The sequence below is a fragment of the Myodes glareolus genome, chromosome 6 (assembly GCF_982192425.1).
Source record: "Myodes glareolus chromosome 6, mMyoGla1.1, whole genome shotgun sequence".
In the NCBI taxonomy this organism is placed as follows: Eukaryota; Metazoa; Chordata; class Mammalia; order Rodentia; family Cricetidae; genus Myodes; species Myodes glareolus.
Window position 1 is genome coordinate 10,896,968 of NC_142031.1, and position 18,499 is coordinate 10,915,466.

The window sequence follows — 18,499 nt, forward strand, 5'->3', positions numbered from 1 at the left end:
TAAATCTTATATTAACCCATTATTCTTATCTATGTTAGCCACATGACTCAGCACCTTTTTCAGTGGGGCAGGTCACATCCTGCTTCTTCCACGTCTGGACAGGACTGTGGGAAGAGCTTCCTTCTCAGAATACTCCTGTTCTCATTGCCCCACCTCTACTTCCTGTCTTGTTTACCCACCTATATTTCCTGACTGGCTACCGGGCCAATCAGTGTTTATTTAAAATATAATTGACAGAATATAGAATTGTCCTGCACCAGTGAACAAAAACAGAAACAGTGGCTTTCAGGGAGAAGCAGCTCTTAGTTCCCCAAGGGTTAATAGTGTTACATAGAGGATTAGATTGCAAATGGATAGAGAAGAGGAAATTGAGATTGGGTGGTGAGCATGTGGCAGACCACACCTTTAATCCCAGTACTCAGGAAGCAGAAGTAGAAGTATCCCTGAGTCTTGAGGCACAGCACCCCCAAGATGGAGATAGAGAGAGAGATAAAAATGTGTGTAAACTGGGCAGAATGATCGTACAAGTTTGTCATAGAACTGAGGGGTCTGAAGAAGACTGCCATAATTTGGAGTCTAGTTTAAACTACAGAATGAAACATTATCATCTCACCTATCCAATGAACAATAGTGAGAACAGGAACTCAATACAGAGAGCAACTTCACATTCAGTCAGGAACTCCATGATGTTGTCAGTGTAGGACATCCTGCCATGGCGGTGAGATCCTCAACCTCCTCCCCCACCCCACTTACCCAGCGCTTACACACACACACACACACACAGAGAGAGAGAGAGAGAGAGAGAGAGAGAGAGAGAGAGAGCAAGGAAAGAAAGAAAGAAAGAAAGAAAGAAAGAAAGAAAGAAAGAGAGAGAGAGAGACAGAAAGAAAGAAAGAAAGAAAGAAAGAAAGAAAGAAAGAAAGAAAGAAAGAAAGAAAGAAAGAAAGAAAGAAAGGAAGGAAGGAAGAAAGGAAGAAAGACACAAAACAATAAATTGAACAAAGACTGCCGGAATAGGTACCCTTCAGGCACAATCCCATTACAAAGGACACTTTTGTTATTGTTGTTGTTGTTTGTTTTGCTTTGCTTTTTTGAAACAGAGTATCTCTGTGTAATAGCTCTGAATGTCTTCGATTGCTTCATAGACCAGGCTGGTCTTAAACTCACAAAAATTGAACTGTCTTTGCTTTCTGAGTCCTGGTATAAAGGCTTGCACCACCACTGCATGGCTAAAGAGCTCTTGATACATTATTTGACATTTAATCCCAGCACTCAGGAGGCAGAGGCAGGGGATCTCTGTGAATTTGAGGTCAGCCTAGTCTACAAGAGGTAGTTCCAGGACAGGTTTCAAAGTTACAAAGAAACCCTGTCTTGAAAATCACACACACACACACACACAAAACAAACAAAGAAAGCAAAAAACCAACCCCCAACATACAGGACAGACAAACAAAACAGAACTTCCACTTCATCAGAGATAGCCACAAAGCTCACTTTTCTGCTTAGCATCCTTCACTCTGAAACACAGACTGGAATCTCTTCCCATGTTTGCGGGCAGAGGTAAAGGCTCCTTCAGCCATTGCTACACGCCCTCTTGAAGGTGGGCTTTTTGTTGTTTTCATTTTTAATTTTATGTGCACATTTGTGTATGTGTATGAGGCTGTCAGATTCCTAGGAACTGGAGCTACAAACAGCTGTGGGCTGCCATGTCAGTGCAGGGGATTGAACCTGGATCCTCTGGAAAAGCAGCCAATATTCTTAACCACTGAGCCATCTCTCCAGCACCTCAAATGGGCTCTGAATGTCCTAAGATTTCTAGTGCTTTTCATCCAGAAGCTGCTGTCCTGCTTTTTCCTCCCATTCTCCCTAAGGCAGGGTCATATGTGATCCACGTTTGCCCTATCCTGCCCCTGCTGGCTTTGAACACCTAATCCTGTTCTATCAAGCCTAAGATCTATACTCATCCTAAATCCAAAATTCTACTTGTGCTTTTATTTTATTTCTATTTCTCAGTCAAACAAATTGTTAATACTTTATATCTAGTGAGACAAAAGGATGCTCTGAGAGCCACCTTGGGCTACTGTCATCCTTGTATATCGGCCAGGGATGGACTATGTCCCTTTGGGGGGGGGTCATAAATTACCACTTTTCTAGTCCCACAGAATGAGGGATCAGCTTAGTGAATCCCCACTCTGCTCATCCACATGGAGTCCTAGATGGGCCTTGTGGGCAGTGGTGATCATGCGAAGGTCAGGCGCTGATTTTCTTTTGGAACTCACTATGTAGACCAGGCTAGCCTCCACGGTGCTAGGGTTAAAGGCTCTTGTCAACATGCCTGGCCTCAGAGACTGGCTTTCAAGTGTCACTTTTCTCCTCCCACTGGAATTCTGGAGATCACACTAAGGTCTTTGGTCTTCTGTGGCAAACCCTTACCCACTGAGTCATCCCAACCTTCCACAAAATTACTTTTCTGTCTAAACCCAAGAATAAAGAAAGCATTTCCCAGCCAACACTCTGGTTGTTGTGGCCACATGTTAGGATCCTCAGTTAATTCTCATGGATGCTCATGTGTCATTAATGTGCTCCTGGATTGACCACACCCCTAACAATCATCTCTTAATGATAGCACATTTGTTGCCATCAGTTCCATGGACTATACTCTACAGTGATATTTTATTTGTGTTTTAATATATAAAGCTTGCCTAAAGATCAGAGTGCAGAGCTAAGCCACTAGAGGCCAGGGAGTGGTGGTACACACCTTTAGTCCCAGGACTTAAGGCCACCCTGGGCATTGTGAAATTGAACCTGTCAAAAAGAGAAACAGTCTTCACAGGAAGCTGTTCGCAGCACATGGGAGTCACAGGCCTTTGATCCCAGCACTAGGGAGGTGGAGACAGGAGTGAAATGGCTGGATGGAGAGAGGTGTGTGAGGCAGGAGGAGACAAGATTGCAGTTTGAGGTTTGGTGGGGAGCATTGCAATCTGCAGTCATGCTGATGATAGGATCACCCCTTTTTTTTGTCTGAGCCTTGGTAGAGGCAAGAACTCTCTACTTGCTTGGCTGCTTTGTTTTCTGATCTTCAGCTTGAACCCCAATATCTGTCTCTGGGTTTTTAAGTCGTGATATAGTCCTCCATGAAGATGAGCAGGTGGAAATTAAGAAATACGATCCCTCAAATTCTGGGATTGGAAGGCAGTGGTTGATTAGGGCACCTGTGACTCCTGTGGTCTTAGAGTTTCACTGGAGCCATCTACAGTGATGGAGGCTTCAGAGATTTGCTGATTTCAGTGTCCTCCCATCGGTTCCAAATGTAGTGACTCCATGACTTCAAAGGAACCCAGTGCATCATCCTCAGCCTGTCTTCAGAACAATAGCTGCCCAAGTGATACAGAGACATTCCTTTATACGCTCTAGATTAAAACTATTAACATATCATTAGGGTGAAATATAGAAAAGATGAACATGAAAACAAATGTTGACATTTGGGTTTGAGATAAGTATTGTTGTTTAGACTTGTAAGGTGAATGTAGTGATATTTTATTTATATTTTAATCAATAAAGCTAGCCAGAATATCTGAGAGCAAAACTAACCCACTCTGGGCCAGGGAACGGTGGCACACACCTTCAGTCTCAGGACTCGGGAGACAGAGACGATAGAGTTTTAAGGAACATTTAGGATAAATCTCCAGGCAGGTACAGGATGCACACACACTGTACCAGCCCAGCCTCCTGCCAGCCTCTGCTTCCTGTCTTGAGGTGTGTTCTCATGGTGCTGGCCAGACTGGTCAGTATCTGGTGAGCTCTGCTGCCACCATAGTCTTTCTCTCATCTTTCTAGTTACCTGCGACCACATTTAGACACCCCACACCTGAATTTGACAATCAAAAGACACAAAATATCGGGAGCATCTTTGAGATGGCTCAGCAGGTAAAGTCACTGCCTGTGTCTTTGTCGTGACCTGACCTCAAATTATCTTCTGATCCTTTTGGAAAGTCGTGAGATGTTTAAATTCAAGTACACACAAGAATAATAAACAAAATATAACTTATATTTAATTTTTAAAAAAATCTGGATGTAAGAGCTGGAGATATGGCTCAGTGGCTAAGAGCACTTGTTTCAGAGGATCCAGATTTAGTTCCCAGCCCCCAACCTTCTCTATCTCTAGTTCAGGGTATCCATTGCCCTCTCTGGCCTCCATGGGTACTAAAAGCCTTTTGTGCACTGATGTAGTGTACTTGCAGCAAATGTTCATATTCATCAAATAAAAAAATCTATGAATCTTTAAAACTATTGCAATAGAGAAATCAGTATTTGCATTTCACGTTAGCTTTCAAACTGTAACCTTTCATCACAACATTTGCATAAATATAAGTCCCCCACTGTGTTCTTATTCACTGACCTCCCCCTTTGCCTTCTTCTTGTTTCCTGTATTCCCACAATACTTGAAGCTCCATTTTGGAACACACTCCATGTTTTCCCACTAATACACCTCCAAGCCTCCAAGTCAGGGAGGCCACCATGCCTTTTCTATTGGTGTGAGCCTTGGCTCCCATTATTCATTTTATTTATTATTATTATTATTATTATTATTATTGGTTTTTCAATACAGGGTTTCCCTATAGCTTTGGAGCCTGTCCTGGAACTAGCTCCTGTAGACCAGTCTGGCTTTGAACTCATAGAGACCCACAAAATTAAAAAAATTTAAAAAAGCATAATTTTCTGGATAGATACTAGATACAAAAATTAAATCAAGACCAGTTAAATGATTTAAATAGACCTATAAACTGCAATGAAATATAAGCAGTCACCAAAAGCCTCCCAAACAAAAAAGCCCAGCACCAGATGGTTTTAGTGCACAATACTACCAGAACTTTCAAGAAGAGCTAATACCTTTACTCCTCAAAGTATTCCACATAATAGAAAAAGAAGTAACATTTCCAAACTCTTTATCAAATGTTATTGTTACACTAAATCCACACAAAGGCTCAAACAAAAAAAAGAATAACAGACCAATCTCACTCATAAACATAGCTGCAAAAATACTCAATAAAATACTGGCAAACTGAATCCAAGAAGTCATCAAAAAAAAATCATTCACCATGATCAAGTTGGTTTTATCCCAGAGATGGAGGGATGGTTCAATATACAAAAAGCTATCAATGTAATCCATCATATAAATAAACTGAAAGAAAACAACCAATTAATCATCTCAGTAGATGCTGAAAAAGCATTCAACAAATCCAACACCCCTTCATGATAAAGGTCTTGGAGAGAGCAGGGATACAAGGAGCATATCTAAACATAATAAAAACAATATACAGCAAGCCGACAGCCAACATCAATTTCAATGGAGAGAAACTCAAATTGATTTCACTAAAATCAGAAACAAGACAATAATGCTGTAGCAAGTCCTACAGGCAATAGCCCTTAAGCTACCTGCCCACTGGGGCATGGCCTCTTTTACTTTTTATGCCAATGTAAATCATGTGTCTGCTCTGTTTTTCAGTTGCAGGATTCGATCCCTGTTCTCCATTCCAGCAGAGGATATTGACTTGTGGGTCTACTCCTAAATAAATAACCATCTACTATTCTCAATTCTGAGGTAGTGTAGGATTTATTTTAAGCTTCCATCTTCATCTGGCACCCATGTGGAATCGAACTCCACACCTACTTCGTGGACGGCCTAAAGACCTAGCAGGTCTATGGCACAGAAATTCTCCCAACCCTGCCCTCTTGGCTTGCTTTTATGTAAGCAGTTTTTTGTAGAACCCCCACCACAGTGGAGCTTACTGAGTGTGGTAACTTGGAAATTTCCCAAGCACACAGACAATTGCTGTGTTTCCTGGTGTGGTTCCCTGGCAGGGTTCCTTGCTGCATGGCAATTTCTGTAGCTTCCAGTTTGTGCTTCCTGCCCATGAGTTCTGGGTTTCTTGCTCCGTGTATGAAATTGATTTAATTGCTTTTAATTTGTCAAGCAAATCATATTTCTCAGTATTTAACCAGTACCAAGGCAGGAAACTAAAGTGGCTCAGGACCGTTCCTGATGCCACCAGTTGCATTGTTACTAGTCGCAACTCTGCAATCAAGACACTTGCTGGACAATAAAGATTACAATTTATCAGATCACATAACAAGTAATTAATAAATCAATATGGCAGGCTACATTAATATTGAAACATTTAGTAACTTTTTTGCTAATACTCTAGATTGTATTCTGCAAGGCTTATATGGTTCTGGTGATACTTCAATGTATTGGCTGTTGGGACTCAGTTTTTTCCTTCATATTCTATCATTAAAAAAGAATATGGCACTTTTAGGAATGATACAGTCTTTACTGACTAATAATGTACAGCAAGTGGACAGGATCAATACCATCAAAACTCAAAAGTTACCTGAAAAAATTAATACTATTAAAAGTGATAACATCAATTTAACAGACAAAATTGAATCCATATTTAAGAGTACTGAGAAAGTATCTGAAAGAATTTGTACTGTTGAATTTGACAATCAAAATTTGTTAAAAAGTTATGATAGGTTAGCCAATAGAGTATCTCTCCCGGATGGCAATCTGCATGCAGTCCAAGTAATGTTCAAGGATGAGGTGTTATCTTTAAAGGAGAAACTTTAGACCTTGGAAACACATGTGAAGAATGAAGACCAGAGGCTAGGTGCCACAATGCAATCACTAGAAATATATAGTCCAGGAGATTCAGACTTTACAAAAGACATTAGTAAAAAGATTTGAAATAATTGAGGAAATTATTGGAGCTGATGAACAGGAAAAGAAGGCACAAGGACAGGATTCATCATCGCCAAGAACTGTCAGAGATGACGCAACCAGGGTTTTAGTTTCCTACCCTGCAATCTTCTCTGACAAAGTATCAAGTTCTAAAGCCCCAAAAGGATCCAAAGAAGGTAGATGGATACCTGTAGGAATGAATGATCTAAAAGAAAATAAGGAAGCTGTTGTAACTTTTGGCTTGCATTCCACATTTATAAGGGAGATGATAAAGACTTGAGCTTTTAGCATCAAGGCAACACCAAATGGCTGGATTCAGTTAGTTTCAGCAGTCCTGGATGATGGGCCCCAGTTGATGTTTAAATGTTATTTCAGGGAAGAGGCAAACATTTTGGAACAACAGGGAAAAGCAAAAGACCTTGAGACTTCCCAAGATCAAATTCTTGGTGAAGGCACTTATGCTGACAAACAGGTTCAAGCTCTTTATGATGAACAAATCTTGTCCCTAGGCGAACAAATAACCTTAAATGCTTGGCATAGGAACCAGGAAAATGAATTGAATCCTATACCAGGGCTGAACATGGCCAGAGAGAACCTTTTACTGACTTTATACAAAGATTAACTAAGGCTGCACAAATAGGAGTAACAGACCCAGATGCTAGATGAGTATTTATTGTATCTGTGACTTTTGAAAATTCCAACTTAGAATGCAAAAACATAACTTGTTCTAGATCATCAGCTAGATAAATAGATCCTGCATACAATGAACATTGAGACATTTGACTATAATAGTGAGTCTTGACTTGGAGAAGCAATTTCCAAGAAAAATGAGGAGACATCAAAATGCCAAATGTTTTAATTGTGGTAGAATAATACATCTGAGAAGGGAATGTAGACAAGGAATTCCTAGGAATAATGTCTCCTCTGGTAATGGCAAGAATAGGAGGAATCAGCTTTCCGGTATGTGTAGAAAGTTTGGCAAAGGTCGACATTGGACCAATGAATGCAGACTAATAAAAGACAGACAAGGAAACTTGATACCATTGGGAAACTCCTTGAGGGTCCTCTTGCAGATCCCTAAGCAAAAGTGTCCCAGTCATTCCCAGTCACCATGGAGGACATGTCTCACCAGAAAAATTAAAAAATTCAGAGCCTTTTGTAAAAGACCATACTGTTTTAGATGATGGCATAAACATGGAGAATAAATTTCCAATAGGAGAGGGAAAATGTATATTCTAGCAGACTTCTTTAAATGATCACAGACAAAGGCTAAGAGTGCATAGAAATGCTATTATAATTGTTGGTTTGATAGACACAGGTGCTGATGTAAGTATCATTACTCCAGAATATTGGCATCCAAATTGGCTTCTTCAAGAGGCAGTTGTTCAATTACTAGGAATTGGAACTATAACTCAAGTTAAATATAGCACAAGATGGTTTGGCTGTACTGGGCCAGAAGGACCAAGAGGAAAACTGAGGCAATATTTGGTTAATATTGTAGTAAATTTACTATTTATGCTGAAAAGTGTGCATCTGCTCTCCTTTCCAGCTGTGGAATTCAGTTACTGTCCTCTGTTCCAGCAGAAGACAATGATTCATAAGTCCACCCCTAAGTAATTAATCATCTATTATTCTCAATTCTGAGCTAGTGTGGGATTTCTTTTAAGTGTCCATATTCACAAGGTTGTCCACTTTCTCCAAATCTATTCACCATACTTCTTTCACCTATGGATATAGCAATAAGACTACAAAAGGAGATCAAGGGGATTCAAGTTTTAAAAGAAGTCAAACTTTCATTATTTGCCAATGATATAATAGTATATATAAGTCACCCTTAAAACTCTACCAGGGCACTCCTCAAGCAGATAAATAACTTCAATAATGTGGCAGGATCCAAACAAACCAAAAAAAAAAAAATCAGTAGCCTTCCTATATACAAATGATAAAGAAACTGAGAAAGAAATCTGAGGAACATAACCTTTCACAATAGCCACAAATAACTTAAAACATATAGGGATAGCACTAACCAGAGAAGTGAAAGACTTATTTGACAAGAACTTTAAGTCTTTGAATAAATTGAAGAAGATACAAGAAAATGAGTAAATATCGCATGCTCTTGAATAGGCAGGATCTATAAATATTGGAGGGGGAGAATTTTGAGAAAATGTAACATAATAAAAAATAGAGACTAAAGATTTTAATGCACATGGATGTAAACTTCCCAACTAAACCTGAGTAATAAAACTCAGCAACACACCTTTCTATCTCTCTTCCAAAGAGGCAGCTTCTGTCTCTCTTCTGCCCACTTCTTCCCCTCTCTCTGCCTCTCTTTCTACTCTTTTCTCCCTTTTCCTTTTCCCTTCCATAACCCAATAAATAAATATACAACCTCACTCTGAAAAAAAGCAAAACAAAACAAAACAGAAAAAAACAAAACCTCATAAGTCAGAATTGTACAAATAGGGATCAAAGGGTCAGAGGTGAGAGGTCGGAGGCTTGCCATGGTGCATGGGGAAGAAGGGAGGAAACAAGAGCCCTGGAGAAAATACAAGGACCCCAGGGTCAGTTGGGAAATGTTTGAGGGCGTCTTGTGAGGAGTGTGGAAATCTGGGTCTATTGTAGATACAGACTAACATGTTGGATTGGGTGAAGCTGTAAATCAGCATATGCACTGCTTGACATGAGATCAAGGGCTCAGCCCACCTCATATAGTGGAACACATTCCAGGAACATCCTTATCAGCTTCCAGCTCTTCATTGGAGACTCGAACATCTGTCCACTGTGTGGTAGGTGAGGCAGCAATCTGAGTATTTTCTAAAAGTCTGCATGAGAATCCCAAGCTGGTTCTCCTTCTCAAGCATATGTTCAGCTGCTCAGATTTTTTCATCAACACCAAACTTGAAATCACAATCTAGAATACACATTTTCTGAATGTCCATGTCAGGCATGTCAGCAGTCTTAGAAGTCTTTTAAGAGGCTGCACGACAGAAGTCTGTGACTCAGTTTCTTCATCTGGTATAGGTTAAACCACAAATTCCTTTTCATGTGGGACAGGAATTCTCTGTCTAAGGGACTTTGTGGGCTTGTGAAAAGCTGGGAAGTAATCATTGGACTTATGTGGGAGACATTCAATGTCTGAATATGAGGCCTTCAATAGTGTTCCCATTGACCAAGGGTGTCTCACACATACTCTTTTCCTTTAATGAAGTATTCAAACTTCACATCTGGCCAAGAGAATTTCAGATCTTCCTTTTCTGTTATGTATGGTGTCTATACTAACATCCTTATCCAAAGGGCCTCTGGTTTTACATTCTGATCAAGCAACTGTCTGACATTCCCACTCTGCTTGAAGACACATGTACATGAGGTGGACAGAAGTCTTGGACACACTTCTTCTAATCAATATAACATTCTTCCCTTCAAGTTTGAAGCCTCAGAGTTAAGGAATAGCAAGGAGAGTCTGGAAAACAGCCATCAGTCTTGAGGGCAATCATCAGAAATGGACTGCTCCTAACCTTAGTGCCCTGAACAGGATGACTGAACACCACACTGTGAGGTGGAAAAAGTGACAAACACCAGCCTCGCTCTTGCAATAATGTTCAGATCACTGCATATCTGCATATCATATTCTGAAGATGCCCTACATGATATTGTTACTTTGTTGTTGTTTTGATTGTTGTTCTCTTCTTGGTGTTATTGTTTTCTTTTAAGTTTAGAAGAGGACACCTTGATATTTTCTTGGTATGTTAATTATCTACTGGCATTAAACTCCGGCAACCAAATGAATAAATGTTTCACATGTTCTACTCTATTTGGAAATCACAACGTATGCATATCTTCCACCTTTTGGTATCAAAGACATACTGCCATGTAATTCAATTTTACAAATGTAGTCATTTTAGCAAACATAAAAAACAAACAAAATAAAAACCTCAACAACACAACAGGAATATGTGCCCCTCTGGTAAAGATGACTGCATTCAAGGGATACATAAATAGACTCATGGATAGAACTAGAGGATCATCCAAATATGTGAAGAAGGTGCCCATAAGAATTTCAGCATTCATTCAGAGTTAAAATAATAAAAAAAAGACAGAAAAGAAAGTTCACATCTTGACTAAATCAGGTTTTCTTTCATTAATTAATATTTTCCAGCCTGATCACTTTAAAAATGTTTTCCATGGCAAACCATTGGACAACATTGTGCTATATGAAGAGAAACCCGAGAATTTCCATTAAAATCCTAAGTGAGGACAGTTGTATGTTAAGGTACATATCTTAATCTAAACACTTGGGAGGCAGAGACAGTCAAAGCCCTGTCTTTTTATGGCAAGTCTGGCCTACATAGCAAGTCCAAGCCAGCTAAGGTTGCAAATAAAGACCACACCTCAAAATACATGGGCAAAAAGTGGACAAGTTTATACATGTTGTCCACTCTTATTCAAAATAATCCTTCATATCTTAGTAAGTATAAAAGGAAACTGCAACCATAAAAATCAGAAAAGAAGGGAAGAGATGTGTCCATTGGTAGCATACATGTCTAACTAACCCCAGCATTCAGGAAATTGAAGAGGCATATCCTTGTGAGATCTAAGTCAGCCTAGTCTATAGAAAGAATGAGGGAGGTCTATCACCACTACACTGTGAAACATGCCTTCAAGGAAGGAGAAGAAAAAGGGAAGATTTGTTCCTAACCATATTGTGGAGAATATGAAAGAGCCTGTGCATAGGAGACACTGCAGTTTCAACACTGAACTCAGCACTGAACAGAGCATGCAATGTGAGCCTGCAACATTGGCAGCTTTCCAATGCAGTATATAGACCCCATCACCATTTTTTTTAATGGTTTGTAGATATTTTAAACTTTAAGAAATCTTTCAATTAACTTTAAGTTATTTAATTTTTATCCAGGTTCTGCAGTATCTGCAGCCTTTGTAAAGTACTTTATTCTCAGGAAACACTCTACTTTCTGCTGGGGTTCTATTTAGGAAGTGGTTCCCTGTGCCAGTGTGTTCAAGTGTACTTCCCACTTTCTCTTCTATAAGGTTCAACATTCCATTTATTCATACTGAGTGAATCTGATCAACATAGCTTTTTTTTTCTACAGGTTAGTGTCCAGCCTCCCAGATGAACAGCCCAGATAATCAAGTTTTCACATGCTTATTTCTAATATTTATTTATTTGTGATTTTTCGAGACAGGGTTTCTCTGTAACTTCGGAGCCTGTCATGGAACTACCTCTTGTAGACTAGGCTGGCTTTGAACTCACAGAGATTTGTCTGCCTCTGCCTCCAAAGCACTGGGATTAAAGGCATGTGCCACTACTGCCCAGCCCCTGTTTATTTTGAATTACACAATGAGATCTAAGGAGAACACTAGTCCTGTTTGCCTCATATCAAGTACTAAGTAAGTCATATCGCCACCCACAGCAAAACGCTTGCCCTAAGTTTGTCCTACTTTCTCTGTAGTCCATTTCCACTAAAAGAGGCTCTCCAGCCCGCACTAAGCAGAAAGCTCCCACAGTGACAGTATAGGTTCTAAAAGGCAGTCTAAGTAGAATACTAGGAAAATGGTATAAGAAGAATTTAGCCGTAAACACAACATTACTTCCCAGTTTCTCTTTGCCTCAAAGATAATAAACAAAACCTCTTTAAAGGCTCTACGGGATTAAAAATGAGTAAAATAATGTATCAGAGATAACTGGAAGAAATGGGTCAAAACACAGTATTGATCTCCTTGAACAGAGGACCTGGGAGGGAGATTATATTTAGAAACCTAATACTCAGCTTCTCATTAATAATGATTGGCTGGGAGGAGGAGTGATAGGTCTTGTGTAGTATTAGTAATGAGGCACAGAGGTCTGGTTTTCTCTCTGAATCATCTGAATACTTAAAAATCAGCATTCAACATGAAAATAAAGTGTGGTTCTATGATGAGCTGGGTGGTTTTGGAGCCGTAGGATTCAGAAAATTTCTGGGTTTGGTCTGATTAATGGATTTCAAGACAATGTAAGCACAGGCTTTGGTTAGATATTTTGGACCTGTCACTTGTATAGAATAGGCCCCACTGTGTGTGCTGTGTGGTGTTCAATTGCTCTAAACATGGAGCTGATTTTCCCTGACATGGACTCGGTAAAACAATTCCCAATGAGGAACCGTAAATTCTGACATCGTGAGTCCTCTGAATCAATGTGCATGTCTCACTGTGGATCATTCAAAGATATCTACTGACATCAGTTCTAAAGGTGTTAACATAAACACATTGATAAGGCTGTCATGGGACCAAATTTTCTTAAATTGGCATCTTCCCAGGGGCATAATTTCCAAAAAAATAATGAGTGATGTCATAAAACTAGCATATCTGTACTTGTATCTATTCATAAACCAAATTTCATCACAAGTTTTTTGGAAATCAGATGCAGAGCCTCAGGGAAGAGAGTGTCAAAGTTTTCTCAACGAATAAGAAAACATCTGCACACACACAAAAAGAAAGGATTCGTGAATGCATAAGTAGCTTCTCACTTGGCCACACAAATAAAAGCAAGTGGCGATACCCAGGTGTTGATTTGATGTACTGATCTGCATGGCCTGTCTTGATTCATCTGTCCAGACTTAGAGCAGACAAACATGCTTACTTTGGTTTTGTTCTTCTTGCTTCAGAACATTTTACCTCAGGAGCCCAGTTCCATTAGTCCCAGGTGCTTTTGGAGAAAGAAGCAGAAGGAAGAGGATGATGGAGACTCATTAACATATCACACCTTCTTTACTAGCCCCATAAATAGAACAGATGCTGCTGAGTATTTGAAAGGCCATTTGAATGAAGGGTAAGTGCCTTTGTATTTTCTATGTAAATGTCATCCTGGATATTCCATGAGGGGTCAAGAGGATTAACATCTGAACAATGCCTTGAATCTTCTGCCCTCTTCTCCCAACCTGCATACAAATAAATAACACCACATTTTTTAAGAGATTACACGTTGTTTTTCTACTTTTAATTTTTTCCAGGGAATGTTCTATTTTTCTCCCAGTCACCCTCCAAATTACCAGACTGGGTGCTGTGTGAATACGTACTCTATACTGTTTCTGTCACATATAGCCTGCCTCTTCACAGTTTCCACAGCACAGTAGCAGGTGATGCCTTGTCTAAAGAAACCCCATTCTCTTTCTATGAATGTCATCCTAACTGGGTAGAAGTAATGGCCATAGAGTCCCCTGATGAACATTCCATCAATGTGTAAGTCCTATGTTCAATGCTAGGACAACTAACAATTTTGGTACTGCTAGCTGTAAAGAGCTTTCACATAGATTTTCAGTTACTCTCTCAGATGCTCTGCATGTGGTCACACAAAACTTTTAAAGATGCATCAAGACAGGAAGTAGGAGACCTGTCCACTCTGAACTTCCTATGAGTTCCTGTTCCTCCATAGTTTACATATACACCTGCACAACCACTGGGCTTCATTTTCAAAGTCCATTTCTTCACTCAAACGTTAGTGTAAAGAAAGAATGTATTAATTGATAGGTTTGTATTTTTTGAAAAGTGAAACTGTCACTAATAGTGGTGACTGCTCACTTCTGCTGTCACTTGCTTTAGTGCCAGTTGTGGCATTTGATAGTTGCCACTACCTGATAACATGGATAGAGGAGGTACCTACCAGGTTCATCTCTGTCATTATTTAAGAGGCATGTGTCTTTTCTTTCCATGTCTAAGTTGTTTATTCTCTGACCCTCATATCGCATTGACCTCTCATGTTTTTCTGTGTCATTTTATTAATTAATTTCTGCCCATTTTGCCAACTTTTGAAATATACATATTTTGATAATATCAATTGTTAACAGCTGTTTTCAAACACAGAAATTTAATCCACTAGGTCACTTTATTGTCTCAAATTATAGATGTTTCTTAATACTTAGTTTACAGGACTTAGGGTTTGAGTTTCACAAGTTCTAATCTCAGATTCCTGTTGCAAGTTACTGAAATTTTCAATGCTATATTTTCTGTGTGGTAATAAAGAACATTCTAAATTTTTATTTTAAAATATATAGATAAATACCTATTTTCATACATAAAAAACCACGGTGGTACAATTTCTAAGTGGTGAAATGATTGTCTTTAACTCGGAATGAATTATTCAAAATGATAATGCGTGTTTGATATTTAATGGACAGATGATATGCAGTGAGTTAGGAGAAAACAGCAATTATTATTCTTCTCATTCATAGAAACACAAATTGATATCATTCTCTTCCAAGTGACTACTTACCCATTTTTATTACATGAAAGTCCATAAATATTTTCCATACAGTTTACAACTAAGGTCTTCTATTTTGCAAACATCTAATACTGGCACATATACATCCCAGTAGGATGACAATTTTGTGTTAGTGTAACTGGAAAGATATATGAAAAGATATTTTCCAGAGGAAAATTTATGTTGGCCAGATACACCTAGTATGAATATATGGCATATCAGTGTAAGCATAAAATAGGGGAGGAAGTACAAGCCTTGCAGTAGGTATAACCCCATGCCTTTGAGGCAAGTCCAGTCTACAGCAAAGGATCATTAAAAACTATGAAATCCACTCATTATCTATGACCTAAATATGCATTAATAATGTCCATATACACAGATGCATACAGACATACATCTTTACAAAATACACCTCTGGTATTTGAATACATTTTAAAATACAACTTAAAAAAGATTTTATCCATGAAAAAGATAAACAAGAAACAAAAGGAAGAAAATGAAGATGAACAGGATAGGATATGTTAAGTACATTACCACTGATTAAAAATAATTGTAAGTAGAAGAGCCAAATATTATCCATTCTATTTTACACTCATCAGACATTTTGACTGCCTTAGCCAATTCAGTTAATTTCACAGAAAATACAGTAAATTCAATGCTTCACACATCATGTATATTTTTATTGTTCAATAATTTAAAACTGAAACCATGACCAGGTTTACTCTTTGGTCAAAGCCTGTGGCCTTATCTTTACCTTCTGAGCAAACACTCAAAAACCAGAGATGGACAAGTTTCTCAGTGAAAGGTGACGATGGCGCATCTTCTATATTAGAGATTCACTCTTATGAAATTTTAAAGTGTTTTCAAGCTTGCAGCTTCTTATGTCATCTGAATATCACAACACAGAAGATTCATTTCAAACATTGGGGGTGGTTGGAATTACCATTCAGTACAGATAGTCCTCATATTCATTGTACATGATTTTCTGTAGGTATTTGTCCCATTAAACACTGTTATTATTTTACAGAACACCAAAGGAAAACTATAAATTTGTATTGGCCTTCATTTTTTCCTTGGATGAAGTCATCAGAAACCCTGATCTTTTACCAAATATGTCTTTCCATTTTGAAATTCTGTCAAGTCGATGTAAGACTGTGTCACAATTACGCAGTTGCCTTGAACATTCTCTCAACATTGATGATATTACTCCTAATTATAAGTGTGTAAATTTGAAGAAATGTGTAGTTATGCTTTCAGGACCAAGCTGGATAGTATCTTCTATGGTTGGGAAAGCCATGCACAGCATCATTCATCAGCAGGTGAGATTTTGTGTGGTTGTGGGTTTGCAAGAAACCCTGTCTCCATTGGGTCCATTCTAGGGTGCTAAGAAAAGCATGAGGAGGAGACAGGCCTACACTTATTTCAAACTGTGTAGTCCATGGGTACTATTCAGAGACTTTAGGGGACTTCTATATTTACATTTTAAAATTTAGATGAGGGAAGAAGTAACAGAAAGAGGGTGTTTTAGAATTCTTTGCAGAAAGGGTTTTTAACAAGTCCTTAGCAGTGCATGCTACCTCATGCTGCTCTGTTTCCTAGATTCTTCAGCTAACCTATGGACCCTTCCATCCTACCCTGAGTGATTGTGAACAATTTCCTTTTCTGTATCAAATGGCCCCTGAAGATACATCTCTACCCCTGGCCATGGTCTCCCTCATACTTTACTTCAGTTGGAATTGGGTTGGACTGACCGTCTCAGACAATGATCAGGGTATCCAATTTCTCTCATATTTGAGAACAGAGATGGAAAAAAGTATCCTTTGCTTTGCTTTTGTGAACATGATTCCACCCAGCATGCATTTATACATGTCAAGAGCTGAAGTGTATTATAACCAAATCTTGACATCATCCACAAATGTTGTTATCATTTACGGTGACACAGACAGTACTCTAGCTGTCAGCTTTAGAACGTGGGTCTCCCGAGGTATACAGAGAATATGGGTCACCACCTCACAGTGGGAAGTCACTTCAAGTAAGAGTGACTTCTTGCCTGAATTGTTCCGTGGGACTCTGGCATTTGCACACCACCATGCTGAGATTTCTGGTCTTAGAAATTTTATCCAGACAGTGAACCCTCTCAAATACTCAGATGAATACCTGGCAAGGCTGGAATGGATGAACTTTAATTGTGGAATCTTGGATTCTATGTGTAAGACTCTGAGGAAAAGCTCATCCAACAGCTCATTGGAATGGCTGATTGCACAGACATTTGACATGGCTTTTAGTGATGACAGCTATGACATATACAATGCTGTGTATACTATGGCCCATGTCTACCATGAGATGCTTATTCAGTCAATGGGCAATCAGGAAGTACACTTGTCTAACTGCTTGGAGGTAATATTTCTATTTGATAATACTCATTGTTTTCTATATCAGATTTTATTAGAGTTTCAGTTGTCCCATTCTAGTGTGTTAGGATATATTTCCTCAAATAGAAACATTTTTCCTCTGTAGGCAGTAAATTTAGAAGTTTGGAAAAATCTCAAATGCAAACGTTGTAGTGTGGGAGACATAATTTCTAAATGAAAATCAATAATTCTGTTATAGTGTACCTGACTATCATCACCCCTGCTGTAATACTGGAAACACGGGAGTCTTCTTCATTAATCCTCTTCATGATAAAAAGATGAGCTTTTGTTCCTTAATTGACAAATATGTGGCAATCAGTGTAGAGTGTGGTTTGCACAGGTGTTCTAAACTGATTCTGCCCCCAACTCTGGGTCTGGAAAACTCACGTGTGTGTGAATGGATGGTTCTTATTGTGTAAGAGTGAATGTTTGTGTGTTTCTCTGTACTTCTGGGTATGTCTGTTTGGATGTTAAATATGTGTTTCTATCTATCTGCATATCTACCTGTCTGTATAAGGAAGAATAAATTGGCCTTGTGTCAATATCTTTCTCTATGGGTGTGTTTTTGTGTGTCTCTCCCTATGTGTATTTGTCAGTGCATGTGTCTACAAGTGCCCATGTGTGTGATTTGTCTGTGTTTTTTGGTTGTGCTTACACTTATGCATATTTGTGTTACTGAGTATGGGCATGTTTTGATGAGTGTGTTGTACATATGTATATCTGTATTTCTGTTCCTCTGTATGTGTATCTGTCTGTCTTCGCATTTGAGGATAAATTTGTCTGTGTTGATGTCTCCCTGCATGGCTGTCTATATCTGTATATGTCTCCTTGCGCATATTCATCCATGAGTTTGTGAACATGTGTGTGGGCCTGTGTATGTTTTTATTGGTTTCTCTTTCTCTGTGTCTGAGCGAATAAGTTTGTCTCTGTGTGTCTGTATGTTCATATCCTTTCTTGGCTTCAGGTGTATGTATGTGTAAATGGTATGTGCCTGTATTATGTATGTACCTATGTATGAATATAAGTCTCTCTGTGTGTTTATGAATATTTAATACTTATCATTGGTGACTTCATGTATGTCTGTGCTTATGCTTGGTA

The 18,499-nt window shown here is 38.9% G+C and overlaps 1 pseudogene; it reads left to right on the forward strand.

Moving 5' to 3' along the window:
* Positions 1–13,365: 13,365 nt before the first annotated feature.
* The window catches only part of LOC148121637 (vomeronasal type-2 receptor 116-like), a 36,566-nt pseudogene continuing 31,432 nt past the window's right edge, over positions 13,366–18,499 (forward strand).